The 5,745-nt window shown below is 37.1% G+C and overlaps 1 long non-coding RNA gene across 1 annotated transcript; it reads left to right on the plus strand.

Annotated features, from left to right (window-relative positions):
• The first annotated feature begins 1,228 nt into the window (after positions 1-1,228).
• LOC129732910 (uncharacterized) lies at positions 1,229-2,250 on the plus strand. Its single transcript, XR_008729385.1, has 2 exons — positions 1,229-1,977; positions 2,032-2,250. It is a non-coding gene; the product is annotated as an uncharacterized LOC129732910 (long non-coding RNA).
• The last annotated feature ends 3,495 nt before the right edge of the window (positions 2,251-5,745 follow it).

Here is a 5,745-nt window from a genome sequence, read left to right on the forward strand (position 1 = left end):
TTTGCTGAAGACATGATTGTTTTATATCCTAAGATCCTCAACTTACAATTCATCTACATGCACAGACTGGACATGTACCACTTTTGCTCTCAACGAAATGGTTATTATGTTAATTACCAAAAAATGTTTTGGCTATAAGCTTGGTTTAGGTTGTCTGATCTCGGTTTTTCTTGGACATATTAGTACATTACTGCGATCTGCATCAATTTATGCAAAAAACCCAAGAAGTGCAAAAATGGCACATGTACCACTTTTGCTCTCAACGGCTCATATCATGTTCGAAAACCAATAATAACCACATTTCAAGCAGTTGGCAACACGGCCAACAGACATTTGACGCAACCCTACAAATTTCGCACTTCGCGTTGCATGCGAGAAAAAAGGAAGGAAATCTCGACTAACATTTGAAAAGGCAATAACATCCATTGCCATGAATCAGAAGTGAAGTTCAGTATCTGAAATTTAAATCCTAATTTAACGTTTCATATAATAAAGTGTTTATTTTTGTTGAAGACTGAAGCTGGTAGTATTGTCTACCAATTACTAACACTAAACTAATAAAAAAACATATTTGGGCGAGAAATGACAAGAAAACATAATTAGGCCTTAATTATAATTTAGCTGCACTTATGCCATTATGATTCTTCTGTTTACTGCCAACACTGGATTTACGCCCACACTCAAAATATTTTTCACGTTATGATTACCGGAAAAGTTATGTGAATATTTTCCACTGTCATTTTCACGTAGATTTTACGTGATTGTCATTTGAGTTCATCATGATCTGGTGAGATGATTTATCCTGTGAATATTATTCAGTAGACATATGCGTTTCATGTGATTTTCACGTAGAATTTAACTACCGGCAAAGTGAAAAGCATTTGATTAACGGATAGCTACTACGTTTTATAAAACGTATTAATTTCGATTGTGGTTTCCAAAATTCTTAAGAGAGAAATTAGATTTCAGAATTTTTTGAAATATGTTGCTAGATAAATCGCACGGGCATGCAAAATTTCCAGTTCGAGAATGGATTGAACGATATAAAAACTGACAAATGTTAAGAGATTCACCGTCGATAATTACTGTTAGCTGCTACTGTTTATGTTCAGGTAACTCCGGGATCTTTGAACTAAATCTGTACAAAATCTGTAAGCTAAAGATTCCATGTCGAATTATGGTTTTTCTAAATCTCACTCATTGGCAAGCCATCGATGAAATCAATTTTATGTTCAGAGACCGAATTACACAACAGCTTCGCCATTTTGATTCTTGTATATTTTCGCACTGAGAGTTCATTCTGTTTGACGTTGCCAAGTTCACGTAGATACTACGTGATAAAACATAGTATGCATGTGATTTTCACGTAGATGTTATGTTTGTCACATAAATCATGAAAACTGACAGAAAATGAATAAGTACAGGAAATTTCACGTAACAATAACGTGAAAAATATTTTGAGTGCAGGAATAACAGCAAATAAATTTATCAGTGTACTTTTACACCCTGTACTCTACATCGAATTAATTGTCAAAATGGACTTTCGTTCTTTCATCAACACAAACAGAATACATAAATCAAAACGTTTTTCTAGTCAGCAGTTTTATAGTTTATAGTATTTCCAAATAAAGAACCTGCCAGCTTCAAACGAGATACGTTGTTTGCGATCAACGATTCGGATAACACCACAATGCTGGTTAGTAAGTATCAAATTTCATCTAATTAGCAAAATCTGTTTCCTCCTAGATCCAGTTTGAAGAATCTGATGAAAACTCAGAGAAAGATGGAAACCAGCTGCGCTACTGCGACTGAACAAAATTTTCCCAGAAAAAAGTCTTGAGAAGTGTGAAAGACTTGCAACCAGAGAAAGCAAAGCAGGCACGGCCAGCAGCTGTTTTATCTTCGACGGACGAGCCGCCAGTCACTTATATGCAACGCAATCAAGTTCGCAAAAATACGGCAAAATTTACTATTAAGGTAACTAGGATAATTTGTTGTAAATCAAGTTGTTCTATTATTCAAACTTTTTAGAATGTGGGCACATCTGGAGCGGTGTCTTCATCGGTAAAATCTTTAGTAACCAAGCTAGATCTGGAATCGCAAAAGGTCATTCTAATAAGTTGATGCAAAGTAGTAAGTTGTTTATTAACTTTTTAGGTCGTTCACCAGAAGTTCATTTTGATGTTACCAATGGCTAGTTTCTTCCAGACTTATTTAATAAATTAGTAGTTTTTTTTTTTATTCCTTCAATTGAGTTTTATTTTTTCATTCCAAAGCCATGTTGTTTATAAATTGAATGGGTTGAAACATTTTCCATCGTCTTCGACAGCCTGACCTACATCGGATTTTCTTCTAGGTAGGTACTCAACATCCGTGTCCTCAATGTCATCATCAAAATATTTTTCCATCACTTCATTCTTTCGCTTCCGACCTCGCTTCTGCGGTACTAAGTTTTTGAGAAGCGTTTCATAGTAGCATTTGTCTTCAATGTAAGGCAGTAAACTTTTCAGATCCGTTAATTTCTCCTGAGATAACGGTAGCGGTGTAGTTTGAATCGGTGTTAGCTCAGGCCACGGTTCGTCTATCGCAGTTAGCATATCATGCATTTCAAACGATTTGAGCTCAATTGAATCATTGGTTCTATTAAAAAACTACTCCTGGATGGGTTGTGCGGTATTCAAACATAGTAGCAGGTTTAAGCTTTAGTTGTTCTCCAGATGCATTTAGTTTTGGTCGTTTATAGCGACTGGCTAGATTTTTCAAAGCTAGAAGTTGCTTTTGCGACGATCAACGGTACCTTACGCTTGATTTGGGAGATGAAAACAACCCAGTCTCGTGGAGTTTCTATATTTACAGTTGCGTTTTTCTTGGCTCTTTCAATAGCTCCGTGTATAGAGTCCACTTCCATGTGAGAGTGGCCGCTGACCATAAATTTATGTCTGATAGTTACAGTACGCCCTTTTCTATCACAAAAGTAAACATCATACATATTATAATATTTAGATTCTGGCCACCACACCTGTCCGAGTAGAAATTGACTGTCTTGACTTCCTGATTATTTACTAGTAGGGCAGTTAAATCTTCCAAAAGGCATGAACCGATTTCCTGAGCTCCTCGACGTCCACGTGATTCGTCCCACATATAACAGAATCCAGAGTTTCTTCCTTTGTACGTTTCAAATATAGTTAAATTATACGTATAAAGTTGTCGTGCATAAAATGCTTGACCACATCGCAAATGTGGTGTCGCCAAGAACTTTTGAAGATCGAAAGATGCTGTGCGAACAGAAGAATCATTTTTGGCATCCTTGATATCCCGTTTTTTCTCTTTGTATATGCTTTTTGCATGTTGTTGGTGGGTGGTCATTTCAGTTTCCAGCAGATCTCTCTCTGTACCTTCCTTCGCATGTTTAATGGATATTCTCAACCGATCGCACTTCCCACATGTATCAACTTTGGGTTTTCTGAAGCCTATATTGAAGCTTTTGAAAATAAAACGATACGAATTGTAGTGCACAGGTTTCAATTTATCGTTTTGGCATTTTGTAACATACAAATCATACATTTTCATTATGTTTAAATCGCTGGACAGGTACTTCTTGTTCGATTTTTCTCGAAAATAATGCGAATAATATGCCGGAAAAGATTGGATGTGATCCTCAATATATAATTTCATCTTGTTGTCAATCGGTGAACGGTTGGTATTCAGTAACCGCCAATCATCGGCAGATATACCAAGACCGGCAATCTTTTTGGTCATTAGTACGCGAATGATTTTGTCGGTGATATCAAACATTGATATGAAAAACTTCATGCAGACCCTATGATTATTTTTTTAATACCACAGGACTTAATAGTTTTAGGCTTACTAGCGAGAAATTAAAAATATTCTGGTTGATATAAGTTATGTGACTTACCCGGTGGCGGGCTACAAATGAAACGGTTACATGACTGCTTAGGAATTGTTTTTGTCCAGAAATCGTGAGTTTCAACAAATTATTCAATAGCTTTTTTCTTATTTCATCAGATAGTTTTTCGTCGCATTTTCTTTTTAGGCAATGACACGGGCCTCTCACTTGTCTATAGGGTACTTTGGAACCGTTCGGACGTGTATATTCTAACCCTCGTTCTTTCCTTTGCTTATTATTCATAATATGACCATGTGCTTTTGGGAGTATTTTTTTGATAGGTTGTTCTAAATCATCACAGCCTGCTTCATCAGAGCCTATGAAATTCATATTTAAAAATTTACATTAGAAAAAGTATACTGATATGTAATTCTAGAAGCAACAGAGCTAGTCAATTTACATGTCACAATCATTTCATCAAATATCTTAAATATTAATATAGTTCACTTACGTGAAATTATGAAGACAAATTGAAAATGACAGAAGCGTTAGTCACCTTTTCGACCGCTAGGTGCGCCACTTCTGATTTTGTTCTACACGACATGCGAAAAAGAGTAACTTTTGACAATAATATTACCCTAATGGGTACACTGAAAAAATGCACATTTTATTGTGAAGTGGACTCTGCCGAATATTTTATAATAATAAAGTTCCCCTATGTATGAGGCAATCCATGGGTGGTGTTCCACGGTTTGCACGTTTGTCGACTTCCGACAATATTTTGAGTTGTAAAATGGCGACTTCCGGTGACTGGGAAACAGCCCTAATATGGGTGATTTTAACTAGAATGACGCTCAGAGGCCAGAAATTGTTTCCAAATGCCAGTTGGAAATCCAAGATGGCGACTTACGGTTTCTGAAAAACAGCGACAAATGACCAATTATGGGTATTTCCGCGATTGTTATGATGCACTGAAGCCACAAATCGACCTCAGACAACATTTTGAATTGTGAGATGGCGACTTCCAGTGACTGGAAAAGAGACGAAAATGACCAAATACCACCTAATATGGATGTTTCTTTAATCAGAATGACGCTCAGAGGCCAGAAATTGTCTCTGAATACCATTTTGAAATCCAAGATGGCGACTTCCGGTTTCTGAGAAACAGTGAGATATGCCCAAATACCACCCAATATGGGTATTTCTGAAATCGTGATGATGCACTGAAACCACAAATCGACCTCAGACATTTTGAGTAGTAAAATGGCGACTTTTGGTGACTGGAAAACCGCCGAAAATGACCCAAAAACAACCAAATATGGGTGTTTCTTTAACCAGAATGATGCTCAGAGGCCTGAAATTGTCTCCAAATGCCATTTTGAAATCCAATATGGTGACTTCCGGTTCCTAAACAACAGTGGCAGAAGACCAAATAACACTCATTATGGGTATTTCCGGAAATGTTATGATGCACTGACACTACAAATCGACCTCAGACAACATTATGAATTGTAAGATGACGACCTCCGGTGAATGGGAAACTGCCGAAAATGACCAAATACCACCCAATATGGGTATTTCTTCAACGGGCCGATTTCCATCCAATATGAGATGCTTCGATACCAGAATGATACACAGGAGCTAGAATCGACCAGAGACAACATTTTGAATTCTAAGATGGTGACTTCCGGTTTCTGGAAAACAGCCGAAAATGACTAAATAACACCTATTATTGGTGTTTTTTAAACCAGAGTGACGCTCAGGGGCCAGAAATTGTCTCAAAATAGTGTGACGTCACACCCTGCGAAGAACCCAATGCTCCGTCACGAGCCTTATAATTAATATTTAATTTTGTTCCTAGGAGGGCATAGCCTTCTGCTATGCTTTAGTCAGGCGAA

Source organism: Wyeomyia smithii, chromosome 3, assembly GCF_029784165.1.
Source record: "Wyeomyia smithii strain HCP4-BCI-WySm-NY-G18 chromosome 3, ASM2978416v1, whole genome shotgun sequence".
NCBI lineage: Eukaryota > Metazoa > Arthropoda > Insecta > Diptera > Culicidae > Wyeomyia > Wyeomyia smithii.